The sequence below is a fragment of the Canis lupus genome, chromosome 25 (genome assembly GCF_003254725.2).
Source record: "Canis lupus dingo isolate Sandy chromosome 25, ASM325472v2, whole genome shotgun sequence".
Lineage (NCBI taxonomy): Eukaryota > Metazoa > Chordata > Mammalia > Carnivora > Canidae > Canis > Canis lupus.
This window is the reverse complement of record NC_064267.1, coordinates 49,056,795-49,076,534: the sequence shown is the minus strand read 5'-3', so window position 1 is coordinate 49,076,534 and position 19,740 is coordinate 49,056,795. Positions and strand designations below refer to the sequence as shown.

The following is a 19,740-nucleotide window of genomic DNA, read 5'->3' as shown; positions in this document are numbered from 1 at the left end:
GGTGACCTTGATACCATGTGCTGAGGGGGCTGAGGGAGGGGTTCCCAGGAGACCACACACAGGCTCACAGAGGCCCAGAGCAAAGGGGACTCCAGGTGACGTGTGGTGACTAGGGGACCTAACACCACCTGTCCTGAGATGATGACCTCATATTCGGCAAAGGCACCAGTGCAGCAAATGTGCGAGATGATCAGACGAGCATGGCTTCTATCACATCTCTTACCAGATATGAGCTGTCTACCCATTCTCTTGTGCTTCCTTCAAACACTCCCTGGAGGCCAGGTCCCTATCAGCCTCCCCCAGATCCTCCAGACTGTTCTTCATGCCACCATGGAATATGCAGAACTCAGAAGACTCCCAGGAAGCCACCTGAGGGGGCTTACTTTCCCTCACAGATGTACAAAAACAATAAAGGGGGTCCTTCCCCTTTGCTGCCTTTCCCGAGAGGATAATCACTGTGGCTCAGACCAGGCTCTGTGCCTCAGGGGTGCCACACCCTTGAAGAGCCTCTACTTCCTCACCTGTGGGTTGGTACTTCTCTCAGGAAAGATGGATCAATGGTACTCTGCCCATGAAATCACTGTGCCAACCACCAACACCAGTCGAGAAAAGCTTATGATCCGCCCTTCAATGCCACCCTTCACATTTGAAGAGGCGATCATGAAGCAGCCAACCAGCAGAGGGCACCCCACAGTCCCCGAACCTCAGTTCCACCAGGGCTGGTGTCTCCAGCTCCGCTTCTCAGCACCTCTGCTCAAAGGAGGTGGTGATGGCCGCATTCACTGCACATGGAGCAGGTTTATTTGCTGCTGGGACTTCCCAGTCGCTTAGAGTGAAAATAATTGCATCCACATGGCATTTGTTTATAGAGAATTTCACTCATGTTTCACTGAGTACCTTCCTTTTAACTCAGTGACTGAACCACCACCCACCAGGTTCCCCTTCTTCGATTACTGCTGTTTCCTGTTCCTTGCACATAGTTTGGGTTCTCTTAAATGGTGTCAGGTACAGTGCAAGTGGGCCTCAGTGTTGAGTAAGGGTTTCAGATGACCCCACCACATATCAACGATAGAAACCCCCTCAACCACTTTAGTCCTATGAGCCTCAGCATCCCCCACATGTAAAGTAGGGACAATAACTAGCTAACTATTTCATTGGACAATTAGGAAAATCAAATTTAAGAATCATCTGATAGAATGCAAACTGCTGCTGAAACAAGGTGCCTGGAATTATTCCACCAATCTGCTCTAGCATGACAGAGTAGCTTGTATCAGACCAAACTCTGTGCCAGAAATAATAAGAAAAGCTGGATGAAACACAACAATCCCAGGGAAAAGAAAACTGACTGATGTGAGTCTGACATTGAGTGCTGCTCCCACCATCCAGGTACTTGGAAATTCCTAAGCAGCATGGATTTGAAAGGATTGGAAGCCAAGCAGAAAGTGGCTGTGAGTGGGAGAAGCAGATTCTCATCAATCTCATAGGTCTGAGAGGAAAAAACAACAACCACTGTGGTTCAAGGTACTGATTTAGCCAAAGCATGAGGACCTTGAGAGACAAGAAGAATGCACAGAAGTGACCCCGACACTCTTCATCACTTATCTCTTCAAAGTGATTGCTTATGTGCTGACAGCAGCCCATGGGCTGAAAGGCCATGGAGAGAATAAAAGCCAAGAGTCTGAGAAGCCAAGCAGAGCTTCAGGCACTGTCACTAGGCTGTGGAGTAACTGGAGTTCAGGCTGCATCAAGGAGCATACCTGTGAAAAAGATAATCCAGACATTGACTTGGCCTTACAAGACTTTAAACCACCTCAAATCAGTTCACTACCTGATTAAATTAAATCAGTCTGCTCCTAATCTAACTGCCTAGCATAAGCAAAAGTGAAACCTCTCTAGAGGAAGATAACATCATTCAGAACTGCATCAATTTATGATACAATGCCCAACATTCAATCAAAAATTACCAGACACAATGGACACAAGATCAAGGGAAAAAGTCACAAGAGAATAATGGCGTAGAAATAAATCAAATGTCCAGTAACAGTACAATAAACCAGGTTACCTGGGTGGCTCAGTGTTTGAGCATCTGCCCTTGGCTCAGGTCCTGATCCTAGGGTCCTGGGATCAAGTCCCGCATCGAGCTCCCCACAAGGAGCCTACTTCTCCCTCTGTCTCTGCCTCTCTCTCCGTGTGTGTGTGTGTGTGTGTGTGTGTGTGTGTTTCTCATGAATAAATAGATAAAAATCTTTTTAAAAAATTTCTCCCAGGGATCCCTGGGTGGCGCAGTGGTTTGGCGCTTGCCTTTGGCCCAGGGCACGATCCTGGAGACCCGGGATCGAGTCCCACATCAGGCTCCCAGTGCATGGAGCCTGCTTCTCCCTCTGCCTATGTCTCTGCCTCTCTCTCTCTCTGCGTGTGACTATCATAAAAAAAAAAATTTCTCCCACCTTAAAAAAAATGAGAATAAATAAATAAAATGTAGCATATTTGTATAGTGGATTTCTACATAACAATAAAAACTACTGCTACACAAAACATGGATGAATTAAGACATAATGTTGAGTAAACAACACAGATATAACAGAATATATACTAAAGAATTCATTTATAGACAATTCAAAAACAGACAAAACTGATCCATGGTGATAGAGGTTAAAAAAAAAAGGTTATCTCTGAGGAAATATCATATGTGACGGACATAAGGGAGACTCTGGGATGCTAAGAACATAAAATATCCTGATACAGTTGATTATTTGATATGAATATAAGCAAAGATGATATAGAGATTGAGATAGACAAAGATGTGCATGTGTGTGCATGTGTATGTAACAATTTATCAGGCTAAACACAGGATTTGTGCACTTTATCATATATAAGTAATACCTCATTGAAGATTTTATTTATTTGACAGAGAGAGAGTGCACAAGCAGGGGGAGCAGTGGCAGGCAGAGGGAGAGAGCTGAGCAGAGAGCCCAACGAGGGGCTTGTTCCCAGGGCCCCGGGATCATGACCTGAGCCAAAGACAGCTACCTAACCAACTGAGCCACCCAGGTGCCCCTAAATTATACCTCATTGATAAAAGAGGGAAATAATATTTTAAAAATAGTACTCCATATATTACTTTAAAAGCAGATTATACACCAGTGGAGAGAGAAATAAAGAAATGGAAGATAAGTCAGTAGAAAATGAAATACAGAAAGAAAACTACAGATGAAAATACAGAAAATCATTTTAAGAGAAATTTGGGACAAGGAACATTTGACATGTGAACAAAGAAAAAAATTACAAGGTGGTAGGTAGATTTGAGCCCAAATATATCGCAATTATAATAAATGTAATTTTGTTAAATACAGCAATTAAAAGATCAACTCAGATTGGATAAAAATACAAAGTTCAATTAAATGAAGCTTGACACTTACAAGATATACATCTTAAATATAAGGATACAGAGAATGGGAAAGTAAAAGGAGCATTCAAAAAGATCTACTATGCAAACACTAACCAAAGGAAAGCCGGTGAAGTTTACTAATATCAAATTAAACTCAAAAGCAAGAAGCATAAAGAGGAATCTTTCATAAAAAGGTCAAGAAGTATTGACAATTCCAAATTTGTATGCACCTAATAATATATGCTTAAAATATATAAAGCAAATTGGGGTCCCTGGGTGGCTCAGTCAGTTAAGCATCTGACTCTTGGTTTCAGCTCAAGTCATGATCTCAGGGTTATGAGATCCAGTCCCAAGTTGGGCCCCATGCTCAGCAGGGAGTTTGCTTCTTTCTCTCTCCCTTGGCCCCTCTCTCTTTCTAAAAATAAATAAATAAATCTTTAAATATATATAGCAAATAATTATAAAAATAGAAGGAAAATAGATGAATCCACAATCAAAATGAAATACTTTAACAAACATCTATCCAAAATGCATAAAATAAGCAGACAATTATATCAGTAAATATATAGAAGACTTGAGCAACATATTGAAATCTCGACAATTTTAAATAAACACACTGCATTCTCTGTTTTCTGATTATTGGAATTAACCTACAATTGTGAAGAAAATTTAAAATTGCTTTTAAATAACCTGTGAGTTTAAAAAATAATGTAAATCAGTGAATTTGAAGTAAATGAAAATGAAAGTAGAACATACCAAAACTTAAGAGATTAGGGCACGTGGGTGGCTCAGTCAGTTAAGTGTCTGCCTTCAGCTAGGTCATGATCTCAGGGTTCTGGGATCAAGCCCTGTGTCTGGCCCCTATTCAGCAGGGAGTCTGCTTCTTTCCTCTCTCTCTCCCTCTACCCCTTCTCCCTGCTTGTGTTCTCTCTGTCTCTGTCTCTGTCTGTCTGTCTCTCTCTCTCTCTCATATAAATAAATAAAATCTTCAAAAAGAAAAACTTTAACAGATTAAAGTCAAAGGGATGCTTAGAGGGAAACTGTATCGGTTTAAGTGCACATAAATGAGGGGGAAAAAAGGTTAAAAATCAATCATCAAAGTCTCCATTTCAAGAAATTAAAAAATAACAACAAATTCAACTCAAAGAAGGAAGAAACAAAGTGAAAAGGCTTATCTAGAAGAGACTTGTGAATGTAGGTGTCTAATGAAGGGAACCCCCAGTGAGATTGACATGTGAGCCGCAACACTGTAGTTGGAATCACATCAGCAAAGACAGTGCCAGCTTAGACTGAAAGGGGTAGAAGCAGAACCAAATTAAAGGAACCAATTTGGGGCAGCCCGGGTGGCTCAGCGGTTTAGTGCACCCTTCAGCCCCAGGGCCTGATCCTGGAGACCTGGGATCAAGTCCTGTACTGGGCTCCCTGTACGGAGCCTGCTTCTCTCTCTCTCTCTCTCTCTCTCTCTCTCTCTCTCTCTCTCTCTCTTTCTCTCTTTTTTAATTTTTTTTTAATTTTTATTTATTTATGATAGTCACAGAGAGAGAGAGAGGCGCAGAGACACAGGCAGAGGGAGAAGCAGGCTCCATGCACCGGGAGCCCGATGCGGGATTCGATCCCGGGTCTCCAGGATCGCGCCCTGGGCCAAAGGCAGGCGCCAAACCGCTGCGCCACCCAGGGATCCCTCTCTTTCTCTCTCTTATAAATAAATAAATAAAATCTTTAAAAAAAAAAAAAAAAAGGAACTGATTTGATCCCCAAATTCCACTGACAGAAATAAGGCTCTGAAAACTGCCCCAATGCAAAAATGCACCATCTTTCACAGAAAAAGGAAGGAAGACTCAGAGGATAGAGCCAAGAAGCCAAAGGACAGAGCCAAGCGCTCTGAAGAATCATCTCTGGGCCCTGAGACCTAATCAAGGAGCCTCCACCATTTGCCCGGTACGATGACAGAATTGCTCTGGATCAGTGACTCCTTTGGGCCTCCCAGGTCCCCCTCATTAGAGCGGAATATCGAAGTGGCTATGCGGTGCCTGTCCCCCCGCTGTGCGTTAGGTGTAGGGAGCCGATAGCTTAGATCTGAAGATGGAGAGGGACAACACTTGACGATCGTACTTACAGACCTTTGAAGAGCCTCCTTGTGAGGGCAGCACACTTGGAGGAGTCTGAACCACGCACAGGAAGGAAAGGATCTGGTGGACACAGCTAGGAGGAACTGAGGGGTTGAGAAGAGTTGGGTGAAGTTTTGTGGAAGAGAATGGAGCCTCCAGTCAAGGGTCTGGGACGTTTACTCTCACTCTCAATGAAAAGCCACATGGTGGTCAGTGTAGACACAGGCAAAGGTAAAAAAAATGGGGCCAGATCTCAACCCTGAACTCAAAATTATACATCCAACGATGCCTGTTCCACATTTTTCACTAAGGTGTCTCAAAGATACCTCAAACCGAACATTTCCAAGTCCAAACCTGATCCAGTAGCTTCCACACCAGTGAATGAAAATATTCCATCCAGTTGCATGAGGTAGAAATCGAGGCACAGTCCTCCATACCTCCCTCCTCCTTACCACATCGGGTGATCAGTCACCAAGACCAGAAGACCTGACTCCCTAAGCAATTATCTAATTATCTAACATCAGCCCACTCTTCTCCAGTCCCCTCCCGCCGTGCCAACCACCGCCACAATCCAAGCTGCAGAATCCACACGGGCCTCAGGAAATAGCCAAGTCGTTGCCTCCCCTCCGCCTAGACGTCAAGGCTGGCTCTTGTGGCCAGTACAACTCTTGTCAAAATTCAAGTCCCGATGTGACTTTCCCTAAAACCATTAGGTGACTTCCAGAGGCTCATGGGATGAGGATCAGGGTGCTCACCTGGCCCAGTGGACACTCCATAGTCTCCACCTGCTGGTCTCTGCAGTTCCCTTGCTCCTCTCTCCCTCCTGCCTCCTCTCAGCCCCTGGGGTAGTGGGCACCCTCCACCATGGGGCTCTGCACAAGATCCCCCCCTCTTCCCCCACCCTCAAACCTGCCCCTTCTCCTAGCAAACTCTCCGATTTTGGCTAGGTGTGGCTTCCCCTTGGGAGTCCTCCCCACCCACCTCCCACTTTAATACGTGCCCCATTAAACAGTACTTCCTTCCTCAGCATCCCCTGCTTGGGTTCATCTGACCCTTGAAATAACCCTAAGCAGTGCAGGACGTTCTCGGTCTCCCCTTAAACATGAAGAGACACGGGCCCAGCAGAGTGAAGAGACATGGCCAAGGTCACAGAGCTGGGGACACTGAAGGAATGGGAGGCTCAGTTCGCATCTGATTAACGGAAAGGAGGGGGGAAAAACTATCGGGAAAGTACATCTCGCTTAGAAAATTATGATACTCAGAACAAGCAGAGAAGTAAAATGCTGTGACCAGGGGTTCCGTACTTGCAAACCCCTCTCCTCCCGCACTTTCTTTCTCTCTTCTCCCTCGTTTTTTTCCTCTCTCCCTGCATTCAGTAGCTAACCTGTCTCTCTTTAAATAGTTCCCAAGGAAGCAGCCTGAACAGTCTTTCCCACATATTTGAAAATTCCCTGCAATAAAAATGTCAAGGGTGAAATAAGACAATGCATTTTCTCAGCCCTACATCAGGCCAAGTTACACAATAAAGGACCAACACATGAACAATAAAACTCAGGATGAGGGCCACCTTTCACTCGCTGGAGCCCCGGCTGAGGTCTGTACTGAATGGAGTGGGCGGTGCGGCTAAAGTTGCCATTCTCCGAGGCTCTTGCACATGGGGGGCAATCCGCTCAGCCCCTCCCCTGCAGGGCGGATAGGAACCCCCCCTCCCCCCCCGGGGAGGCTCCGATCCACTCCCACAAGGGGGATTGCTGACAAACTGCCCTTTCTCGCTAGAAGTAAGTTTGCATCGTGCTGCTCAGAGCGCCTCCACCCTGAAAGCCCTGAGGGCCCAAGTCCCTGGGGCTCTGGCAGCTGTCCCTTCCTTAGCGCTGCACGGGGCCCAAGCATCTGCTGAACCGAATGCAGGATTGTGAGCACGCGTGCCCCAACTGGACCAGTTCCGCCAGGCTGACAGCACAGGCGCACTGGAAGCTCGGGGGTGCTGAGCCAATTCTTGCTCCAATGGAGACGATGCGTCCAGACGTGTCACACCCAGGACAGGGAAGTGACCAGGGCCTTTCTCATCACTGTCTCTTTCATTAGACAGCCAGTTCATGCTGCCCACTGATGGCCTTTTTTTTTTTTTTAACTTTTTCAAACTTTCTTAATTAGGTGAAAGGACTCGAAGACTCCTCTCCCCAAAGCACCTGAAAATCCTTCTCTGTCCAAATACCAATTTGCACCTTGTTGTTCTATTAGTTACCAGCACATTCTGTCCTGGACTTGTATGATATTAGAAGACAGTGCAGGGTCCCTGAGTGGCCTGGAACACCTGGCACCAGCCCTGGGTGTGGAAATGCCTCAGGAACACAGTCCCTTCCCTGGGCCTGTCCAGGACAAGGTCAGGACCCAGCCCAGAGAATGAGCTGTGAGCCCTCCCCAGGGTCCCTGTCCCAAAATCACCCACGAAAGGCCAGTGTCAGAACTGGATGACTTATAAAGTTGATTTAGATTTTAAGGGTTTGGGGATGAGGGGGGAAATGTTTATTATTTCTAGAGTCAAGACCAGGCATTGATGATGACATTATGATGTGCTGATGGCCAAGGTGTCATTCTGTTCCCCTGTTCATTACACTGGATTCAAACTCCCACATAAATTCCCTGTGCTTAATCACCAGGTAAATCCAATTTCTGCACTTTTCTGAGGCTTCCTTAATTTTGTTTTTGCCACTACAGACAAGGATGGGGAATGCCAAAGATGCTTAGTTACTCACCAGAGACTGTCAGTTCCTCCTCTTGATTTAATAAGGAAATGGGACCCAGGCATAGATATCTTGCCCAAGGCTAGAGACCCAGGTGACATTGGACCCAGAGCCTCCAAACCCTCCTAGTAGTCCTCTGTCCACAGGAAGACTCACATTAGAGCAGGTACACTTGTCTCCTTCAGCAGGAAGACCCTATAGGACTCAAACAGCCCCCAGGGGCCTTCTGCTTGCCCATCCTGGCTCTGTGAACCTATTGCTTTTAGTTTTCATCCTGTTTTCTATAAAGATTAAGATAATGCTTGAAATCTAAGGTCCTTCTAAGTATCAATGACAAGGTAGGCCTGGGTTTAGGGCCTCCCCTGAGATGGCTGATATGCTAAGATATAAACTTAGTCCAAAGGAGATCAGCACACGTGCACACACACACACACACACACACACACACACACACACCATGGTGGTGTCAGAGGAAGCCTGGTAGGGAGTCAGGACTTTACCCCAGTGTTAATGAGGTGACCACCCTGCCACCCCATACCCCTAAGGCTTCTGAGAAGGTATCCTCTCCATCCTCTAGAGTGTCACCAGAGGCCAAGAAGGGGACCTAGACTTCCATCCACCTGACAGTAACAAGGCCACACCCCATTCCCTCAGTGACGAGGGAACCTCAGAAGTTGCCTGCGAAGACAGATTTAAATAAAATCCCAAATACCCAAAATGTTCAAGATACAACCAAAAATCACTTATCATACCAAGAAACAGAAAAACCTCAACTTATAGGAGAAAAAAACAGTCAAGCAAGATGACATATGTGCTGGAATTATCAGACAAGGGTTTTGAAGCAGCCATCATACTTTATGCTTCAGTAAGGAACTATGAACTCACTTGAAATAAATGAAAAAAAAAAAAAAACAGAAGCCTCAACAAAGAAACAGAAGATATGAACAAAGTAATAGATATTTAATAACTGAAAAATACCATAACCAAAGCATTTTAAAAACTCACCGGGTGGCTCCACAGCAGAACAGGAAAGGGGAGAACTGGTGAACTGGAAGAGAGAACAGTAGAAATCTCCAACCTGAACATCAGAGGAAAAATAGACTAGCAACAAAAATTAACAGTCTCAGGGACATGTGGGATGATAATGAAAGATGCAACATTCATGTCATCCAAGTCCTGGGAAGAGGGAGGGACACACACACACACACACACACACGCCTACAGATTCAAGAAGCTAAGCAAACACCACAAAGGATGAACCCAAAAATCTGCATCAAGACACATCATGAGACTTCTCAAAGCTAAGGACAAAGAAAACACCTTGAAAGCAGCAAGACAGAAACACCTTGTTTTTTTAGTTTATTTATTTAAGCAATCTCTACACTCAACATGGGTGCAAACTCATGACACCAAGATCAAGAGTTGCACACCCTAGCAAGTGAGCCAGCCAGGCGCCCCCAGAAACATCTTACCTATAGATGAAAAACAATTGAAATGACATGATTTGTCACCAAAAAACCATGGAGATAAGAATGAAGTGGCTCCATATATGGCAAGCACTGAAAGAAAAGAACCATCTTCAAATCTTTCAATATCTTCAAAACTTAATGGGGGGGGGGGGCTACCCAGACATCCTCACATGAAGGACAACTCAGAGAGTCTGTCACCAGCAGACCAGGTGTGAAGAATGGCTAAAGGAAGCTCTTGAAGTAGAAAGGAAATGAGAAACAAAGGCTCTTAGAACATCAGGAAGGAAAACATAATGACAGAAAAAGTAAAAAAAAAGAAAAAATACACACACACACACACACACACGGGTAAATACAATAAACTGGGCTTTATGGAAATGTTTTGCTAAACATTCATATTTTTCAGACATTTATAACAGCATCACCAGATGCATAGATGGTAGGCACCTAGGAAGTCACTGATGCTTTTCAGATGTATTTTAAAGCTAATTTGGAAGAGTTTCATTCAGATTTCACAAATACAAAACAAGGTCTGATTACTTTGTTTGCTCTTCAAAATATTCACCATCCTTATGCATAAGACAGATTTCCCACTGGCAGAATTACATATTCATAAAATCTTTATTTTTATTCCCAAGCTTATTCCAAATAGAAATGCCCAATTTAGCAGATAAAAATCCAGGCTGTCCAGTTAAATGTTAATATTATATGCGAAATAGTGATACTAAAAAAATTATTTGGGGTTTACCTGAAATTCAAATTTAACTGGGCTTCCTGTACTCAGTCTGGCAACCCTACAGGATTTCAACCATCGGAGTCTACGGAATGGGTGCTCTCCTGAGTAGAAACCCTTCTAGAACCTTACCCTCTCTCACAGCAAGAAGCAAGGGACTGTCATCTCAGCACCATCAGTCTTGGACGATAAGAAAGGTTCTTGTTCAGAAATGTCCCATTTCCATACATCAGGAAGTCCTGGTTTCTTTAAAGCTTTAATTAATCAGGGTAAGGATTATCTGGTCCTAGGGACCTTCGAGAAGAAATGAAAGTCTTTAAGTTACTGTCAGGCAAACACTGCGGGGGGGGGGGGTTGTCTATAAGGCGGTCCCCCTGAGCACATCCCCCCAAGCAGCTCCATCTACAAGCATTCACCGTGGGGTCCAACCCCCCACGGTGTGAGGACCACAAACCTGCCCTCACAGCCCTACAACAAATGCTTGGGGTGGGGAGAGCACAGGCCTCGGGGAGCACCGTGGACGACACTTAGCAGGGAGGGAAGGGAAGGCTTCCCGGCAGAAGGGGGTGGGAGTAGCTCCGAGGGGATTCCCAGCACAGCTTGTGGGGAGGAGCAGGGCATGGAGGGGAGGGGAAGTGGCTCCCCCAGAAGTGGGGGGAGGGCTGGTGGGCCACTGAGGAGCTAGAGGTGTCTACAGGGCAGGAGGGGGTGGAGCTGCCCTCGGGGGAGCTCCTCCTCGCTGGGCGCAGAGGGTGGCAGGCCGCAGAGCAGACAGGAGGCAGGACAGGAGCTAGGACGCTGTGCCCGCCCTGCAGGAGCACCCAGAGGTGGACTCGGGGAGGCCGGGGAGGGCGAGGGGCTGCAGAGGGTGATGTAAGGGACCCAGAGCCCGCCCACCTGCCCCGAGGCCTGCAGGGCAGCCGCTTCCCTGCCTGATGCCCTCTGAGCCCCTGCACGTGCCGGGCATAAGGCGGTGGTCGCCTTGTCTCCCGACGGCCGTGAGCCGGGGGGCAGGACTGAGCTGGGCCTGGCAGTGCTCAAGGTCTGTCCCCGAGTCGCCCAACCCCGCCGCTCCTGAGCCGTAATGTAGTTGTAGCACACACACCTGCGTCAGGTAGGGCTTGCCAGTCTCAGAACTCCCGCTGCGCCAGGCCCTGGAACCCCCGCGGCACAGGGGGCTCGTGGCCTTCTGCAGCAGCAGGCGAGCCCCTGCGGGGTCTCATAGCCACACGTCCTCCAAGCCCCTTCCCGGGCCCCAGACACGCCGACTCACACCTGGGGAGAGGAGCCTGGGGGAGCCTCTGGTCCTCAGCAAGGCATCCTCTGCAGGCCAATTCAGGCCATACAATGAGCTCGTTTTCGTCAGACCACACCTTTCATTCGTTCATCCATTCATTCATTCCTTCCCTCAGCAGCTTTAGGAAGCACCTCCCATCAGCCAGGCCTGGGATCTCCACAAAGGAAACAGGAAGCTCCTTCCAGTCGAAGGACACCGGTTTCCCTAGGAAGTACCAGCCCCCACTCTAACCTACTCCCCCAGAAAACAGCCTCATCTGGGGCCTGACAGTCACTGTGAAGCTGGATCAGGGGCGTGGGGTGCAGCTCCGGCTGGGGGCCCCGGGCCCACCCTGTGGGTGGAGTGACTGCGGCCGGCCGCCCCACCTCACCTCCCCGAGCCTCAGCATCCGTGCTGAGAGTCAGCCTGAACGGGACCCCACTGGCCACCCAAGTCCTCCTCTGGAACCAGGAGGGTCAGAGCCGGTGTCCGTCCCCACATCCACGGCCACGCACTGAACCCTTTCACTGAAGCCCGTTGCATCATCAGTCAGGCACAAACAGACCCACAGATCTATTTCTCGGCTCTGTGTGCTGGCCTACTGGTCTTACTGGTCCACGCGTCTGTCCCTGTACATAACACCACTCTCCACCTGTACCACTGCCATAAGCTAAGTCCTCAAGTCAGGTGGAGCAAGACTCCCAGCATCTGTTTCTCCAGAGCCAGTTGGCTAGCTTCATCCCTTTACATTACTTATAATTACTAGGATTGCCTTCCAAATTCAAAAAGGAAACCAGTAAACATTTTAATTGGAATTTCATTAAGTCTCAAGGTAGAGAAATTTGACATTTTTATATAGTCTCTTTGGATCTTGATGTTTCTCAAAGATATCCTGCCCGCCTTCTGCCGTGCACAGTCCTGGGTACTTGCTTTTCATGCCACTGTAAGCTACACCTTTTTAAATCTTTAATTTCTAATTTCCTGGCTTTGATGTAGAGGATGAGAAGACTTGATTTTTGGGGGGGCGGGGTAGAAAGGGTAGAGGGAGAGAGACAATCTCAAGCAGGCTCCACACTAACCATGGAGCCCAATGTGGGGCTCGATCTCACGACCCTGAGATCACGACCTGAACCAAAATCAAGCGTCAAACACAACTGACTAAGCCACCAGGTGTCCCACACTGATGTCCCACATCAGTCCCACACTGATTTTTATCAGCGACTTTGTAGACTTTCTTGCTTATTCTAATAATCTATCTGTATATACTTTAGGATTTTATATATATATAGATTATATATAATCTATATATATAGTCAAATAACAAGTTTTGTTTTCACCATTCTGATTCTTACACCACCTATTTATTTTTGTTAATTGCCAAGTGCCCCCAACTCAAAACCAAAGCTTTAAATGTCTCACCGTTAGCATGCTTGCTGTAGGTTTTTTTTTTTACAAGTAACCTGTGTCAGAACAAAGATACCTGCTTCCATTCCCAGTTATCAAGGGTTTTTTTTTTAAAAAACATCTTTTTCTGCATCCACTAAGATGATCATATAACTTTTATCCCTTAATCTGGAAATACAGTAAAATATATAATTTGCTCTATAACATAAACATTATTAAGGAAAAGCCAAAACACACACTCCCCTCGGAATGTGTACTAGCTCAAAAAAGTTAGAAGTTTGCCACCTAACAGCCCGAGACAGAGGTTTTTCTTTTCTTTTTTTTTTCTTAAGATGTTATTTATTTATCTATCTGAGAATGAGCAAGTGAGAGGAGCACAAGAACAGGGGGCTCGATCCCAGGACCCCGGGGTCATGAGCTGAGCGGAAGGCAGATGCTTAGCCCACTGAGCCAGCCAGGCGCCCCGAGATGGAGGTTTCTGAGCGGCAAGAAGCTCTTCTTCACGCGCCAGCTCTGCCGCCTTGTACTCCGCTGGCCCCACGGCAGAGCCTGTGGTCACCCACATCCAGGGAGCAAGCCCAAGGGGTCCGGAACCTCGAGGAACGGCAGCCGGGGATGGCGCTCCCCCAGGAAAGGGCAGGCCTGGGCTTGGCCGTGGGTCCCTGTAACAGCCCCATCCCATGAAAGGGGAGCACGGCCCGGTGTGCAGCCCCCTGCTGCTGCGATGAGCCCCACGGTCTTAACGCGCCGTATTTTATGTATCGCTAAAGCAAGTTTTCTGGGTTTTCTTCAGGATTTCCCATCTATGCCTAAGTGCGATGGGCCATTGTTTCTTTTCTCCGTCCACATAGGTTGGCCTTTGTCCATCAAGGTACCCTAACTTGCCGCTCAGCAGTACCCGTGCTTTCCACGGCCCGGCCAGGGGATGCGGCCCTGGCTCTGTCGGGAGAGGGAGGAGGAGGGTCGGGAAGCAGCAGGTTTGCCTCCCTGGTTCCCGCCTGCTTTCCCTCCTCCCTGTTCCCCAGGCCCTCGGTGGGCTGCTGCACACCCAGTGACGCGGGGGCTTCCCGGTGGGGGGGAGGGCTCCCCAGCAGCTCCCCAGCAGCTCCCCAGCAAGGGCAGCCGTGCCCCAGCAGGCTTCTCAGCAAGTCTGACAGCACCTCCATTCCAGGAGAATTGTGCGGACACCCCACACTGTGGGGGGGTTGGGACCTGCGGGTGGGCAGTGGCAGGGTTCTCCCTTCTGCTGGCTCATAGTTCTTGCCCCAACAAACACGGCCCGCCTCCAGTCCGGATCAGCCCATCAAATTCCTCTGCCATCTGCTGAGCTGAAATGGCACCATCTCCAACAAGGTCTCAATCTCCACACCCTTAGGGAGGGATTGCTTCCTCCCAGATTTGTTCCTTCCTTGGTACTGTCCCTCGGAGCATTCCTTAGAATCTTCTTTCATCTCCACATAGTAGTTAAATCCCTGGAAATAGCTAATATTCTTTATATCCAACCTGCTTTGTTCGGATTCTGGATGGTTCCTCTCTGCCGGCCTGGCCCCTGACTGGTACCACACGGTACCAGGAGTAATCACAAGGGATAGGCTTGCACAGGTGGGATTTGGGAAGTGACTCGTACTCCTCACCTGACACCTGTCGTACTCAACAGCCTCCTGATGAGCCCGTTACCAGTGGGAAATGGGAAGCCAGTAATCCATGCCGTGCACTGGCCTAAGAATTAATGGAGCTATCACCTCGGGCTGATTGTGATCCTGACCGCAGCAAGTGCCTTGGAGCCCCGGCAGCTGCTGAGCTCGTCTTCTTATGGTGCTAATGATGCCACAGAAACCCCGATGTGGGACGGAGCCTCTCCAGTGCACCAGAGTGCTTACAGAAAATGAGTAGTCATGGCGAGAACCGGAGATCTTCAGGGACCGCTCTCACGGAAGCCTGCTTGTCGTAGTCACTGGGCTATTGCTAAAAGCCACATGGAAACATTAACTGCATTTGTTGAGAACAACAGTTGGATTCACAGCCTCACCTTTCTCAAGGGAAAGCCAGGGCACTGACCGGAAAGGATCGTGAAACTCAGGGTGGAGACATGCGGTCGGACTCAGGTATAACTGACCATCTTAAACCTTGAGTCACTCTGTGCCCATGAGGTTGGCCCGTGGTGCCTTAGAAGATTAGTCTTCCTTTGCTTGAAAGTCCTGGGATGACCGTGCCAAGGGTAGGTGGGTGCCTTGATAGGGGAACACTCGTTCACAACACCCTCTGTTGCCACCAGACCCATACCTAGGGTCACACTGCAGGGTGCGTCAGAGGGACGGGTATACACTGTGCCCTCGACAGAACAGCTTGCACACCTAGGAAACCAGGAGGGCTTTGCTAATACCTATCTGTAGAAATATGGAGAACATATGTGGATTCTAAGGGTGTTAGAGCAAAGTGGATGGAATATAACACCAGGTCAGACCAAATTTACTGATGATGATAAAGTTACTAGAGAATCCAGGTTTCAGGTACCCACTTGGGCAGCGGGAGGTGGCTCTAACAGCATATGGGATTGCTTGATGGAAACCTAAACTCAAAAATGGCCTCCATTTAACAAGGTAAGAGGAACGTCGGGCTCGATTTATCATGCGCGACCTGCACCTTTATCTCCTAACTGCACATTTTCACTAAGGCACGAAGAAATACATTAGTGAGAGGAGCACGCTCATCCTTGGAAGACTCTGGTTACTCCCCATGGCAGGTAGCTGTAGTGGTGGGGATGAGATGGGCAGATGGGCTGCCCTCACTGGGGATGATGGATCTGGAGGAGCAGAGGACCCGACCAGGTGGCAGGACCCAACCGCCACAGGCAGGGACACGAAGGACAGCACGTAGGTACCGGTAATCAAAATACCATGGCCCAGGGGATCCCTGGGTGGCTCAGCGGTTTAGCGCCTGCCTTTGGCCCAGGGCGTGATCCTGGAGACCCGGGATCAAGTCCCACGTCGGGCTCCCTGCGTGGAGCCTGCTTCTTCCTCTGCCTGTGTCTCTGCCTCTCTGTCTATCATGAATAAACAAATAAAATCTTTAAAAAAAATACCATGGTCCACAGGGGCCTGCGACAGTGGTCAATGGAACACGGTGCCCCTAGAAATACGTGAATACTGATGATGAAACTGGGTGGAAAAACTTTAGATCTTGTAGCCCCAAACCGGCCTTGGGTCACAACCGCGGTGGTGCCTGCCTCTCAGCCAGTCCCTAGAAGGTAGCTCAATTACAGTCCCAGACCCCTTGACCGGAGGGGCGCCTGGGTCCCAGGCAGAAGAACGCTGCAGCACTCGCTGAACCCTCCTTTAAGCCCTCCCGAACGCATTCTCCGTTGCTCGGCTGTGATGCTGGAACCTTTCTTCCTTGCCAGCTGGCGAGCTAGGCTTGTCAGTAGAGGGCACGAGAGGGGGCACTGGGTGGAGGAAAGTACTTGCTTCTTACCCCCCTGGCCTTTGGCTGGGATGTGGGACAGCAGGGGAGCTCCCACCTCCAGCAAGTTGCAGCAGCACCCAGCAGGCAGCTCCGCCTCGGTCGCAGGGAGTCCAGCCCGCTCCAGCTAGCTTCCCAGCAAGTTCAACCTCACCCCTCCCTGCAAGCAGCTGCCCAGCAGATTTCCTTGGCACTCCGGCAGGTGGGCAACTCAGTGGACTTCTCTGCCCTAGAGAAGGGCCCAACCACTACAGAACCAGTACAGGTTTCCCCTGCTTTCCAAAAGTAGTGCATTCCCAGGGCAGCAGGGTGGCTCAGGGGGTTAAGTGTCTATCTTCGGCTCGGGTCTTGATCCAGGAGTCCTGGGATCCTGGGATGGAGTCCCCCATCCGGTCCGCTGCTCAGCAGGGAGTCTGCGTCTCCCTTTCCCTCTGCCCCTCCCCCCCGTTGTGCTCTCTTGCATAAATAAATAAAACCTTTAAACACGCACGCACAAAAGTAGAGTGCTCCCATGGAACCTTTGGTAAACCGAAATGGCATAAAGCGAAGAAGCAATTACCAGTAATTTATATGGAAAACTTTTGAGGGTTCCCAGACCCAAAAAATCACCTTTCTTAGGCTTTTCTGATTACCTTAGGACACATCTTGCTAACAGATGCACGAAATAAATTGAGACAAAACACAGACGTCCACAGACACGGTTCAGAGCTCTGGTGGCTTGACGCTGAGATGCCGAGTACGGTTCTTGGGGAAGGAGCGCGCAGGGCCACTCTCTGCTGAGGGTACGCACCCCTCCGTAACGGCTCACTGCAAAATGAATGCTGAACACTGTATTTTCACTGTTCACCCTTTACATAAAAGTGAAAATCCGCTTCAGATTTCTCTGTTAGCAATAATGGGTACTAATGCAGGTCTCTAGTAACAGCAAAGAGGTGTGATGCAAACTTTCAAAAAGTGGAGGACACCTGTGTTTACCGACTGTGAGCATAGCTAGCGGGAAGATACAGGTCTGAAGATCCGGAGAATTTCTGCGCACCGTCATCTCGCAAAGCTACAGTTACAAGGACATTTGTGAATACAAGGGGCACATCCCCCCTAACTTTGCCACAGTCTCCCTCACCCCCTACTACTACACCAGGGTTTCTGCACGAATCATGGCTCCTCCAGAGCCCCTGCAGGTCTTATAGGTCATGGTACCTGCCTACAAGGTTCTAGACTTCCGGGGGCGTGGCTCCTAGGGAGGTCCCGGGAAGAAAGCTCGCAAGTGTGGGACACCCCTGGACACAACAGACCCGACTTGCACAGCCCGGAGATGCGCTGGCGGGGGCTGGAGGAGGCGGTCAGGCTCGAAGCCTTCAATTACTCCCTGAAGGTCTTGGACAGCAAATCCCACCAAGCCAAAAGCAGACTGCGAGTTCTTCCCCTCATCACTCTCCCACCACCACCCATCGCCTCAATTCCGCTCTCATTTCTGACCCCAATTCCGCTCATTTCTGACCCCAATTCCGCTCTCATCTCTGACCCCAATTCTGCTCTCAACCCACCCCGCACAGTAAGCAGAAACCACCAGATAAAGGTGGCTTGAACAAAAAGGCATCTATTTCCAGACCTAGCAGGATAAGGGGGGGGGGGGGGGAGGCAGTTCCTCTGAAGCCAGACTTGGCAGCTGGACAAGTCCAACAAGAGTCATGGGAAGCCAACAATACCTCGGAGAAAAGGTCAACCGGCCCCACTGAGCCCCCGGACACCCCCGGCTGAGGTCCTCCTAGCCAAGAGCTGCGTCACCCACAGGTGACCCGTCAAGAGAACGAAGGCCTCCAGCGGGCTCAGGGCTGGCCGTTGGGCGAGAGGGCCCCACACGGGCGGACAGGTAACTGCAGGGCGCTGGGCGGGGCAGGGACTGCAGCGGAGCTCCTGGGCGCGTCCACACACCTGGCACTCGGACCATGCCCCGGTGCGTGTTGGCTCCGGCTAACCACGTCCTCGCAGGGGCTGTTCTCAGCGTCTCCGGTGCGTGTCCTGTGGGGCTGAACAAGGAGCACGCGCTCCCTGCACACTCCCTGCACACTCCCTGCACACTCGAGGCCTTTCTCCAGGGTGATGCCGGACCGGGTGAGGCCCTGGCCTGGAGGTTTTCTCACCGTGACTGTGCTGGGAAGGCCCGTCTGGGCGAGGTGGCCGGTGCGGGCGCGGAAGCCTCGGGCGCCACCAGGTCTTCCCGCGCGTGGCTGTGCTCGGGGCTGGGAGGCAGGTGCGCCTGCTCGTCCGCACGCCGCACCCCTGGAGGGCCTGGAGCGCTCTCGGCGCTCTCGGCAGCACAGATCCGAGGCTCGGGCAGGGCTTCCCACACCTGCTGCACTCCTAACACCCTTCTAGACCCAACAAGGCTCCCACAGGACTCGCGTCCAGCAGCCCCGAGCCCCGGCCCCTCCTCCCGCGACCCCGGTGGCAGGGACCGCGCTCCGGCTCCTCCCCCAAAGCGTCCTTCCCACCCTGGCCCCTCTCCTCCGTTCTCCCTTCTCCCGTGTGAACTGCCTGGGCGAACACGGCCAGACCTGGGGCCCCAGGACCTCCCAGGGCGGGGCGGGGGGGCTGCACAGGGACCTGCTGGGCGGGGGTGTACTCAGCGGTGGGGGCAGGGAGTGAGGGAGGGGGTGTCAGCTGGACGGGGAGGGCGCGCTCAGCCCGGGAGGGGGGTGTCAGCCGGACGGGGGGTGCTCAGCCCGGGGGGGGGGGGTGCTCGGATGGGGACGGTGTCAGCCGGACGGGGGGGTGCTCAGCCCGGGAGGGGGGTGCTCAGCCCGGGAGGGTGTCAGCCGGACCGGGGGTGCTCAGCCCGGGGAGGCCTCCCAGCCGGACGGCCTCTCAGCGCACGGCGGTGCCCGGGGGCCCTGACCCGACCCGGGACACTCTCACGAGAAGACGCGGGCTGCGAGCCCGGCCGAGCCCCCCCTCCCCGCCCCCAGCCCCGGGAACGCCGCCGCCCGCGCCCCGGCCAGGACCGCGAGACGCCGCGCCGCGCCCGAGAGTTCGGCTCCAGGAGCCCCGCCCCCAGCTGGTCCGCGCGCGCAGACACCCTCCTCCTGGGCTCCCATTGGCCCGGCACCGCGTGACGTCATCAAAACGGGCCCCGGGAAACGACAGCTCCACAGGAGGCGG

At 50.4% G+C, this 19,740-nt stretch overlaps 1 long non-coding RNA gene across 1 annotated transcript; it reads right to left on the bottom strand.

Annotated features, from left to right (window-relative positions):
- Nucleotides 1-5,395: 5,395 nt before the first annotated feature.
- LOC125753628 (uncharacterized) lies at nucleotides 5,396-19,168 on the bottom strand. The gene is made up of 3 exons (XR_007405888.1): nucleotides 10,575-19,168; nucleotides 9,246-9,288; nucleotides 5,396-5,590 (listed from the first exon to the last, which is right to left on the bottom strand). It is a non-coding gene; the product is annotated as an uncharacterized LOC125753628 (long non-coding RNA).
- Nucleotides 19,169-19,740: the final 572 nt, after the last annotated feature.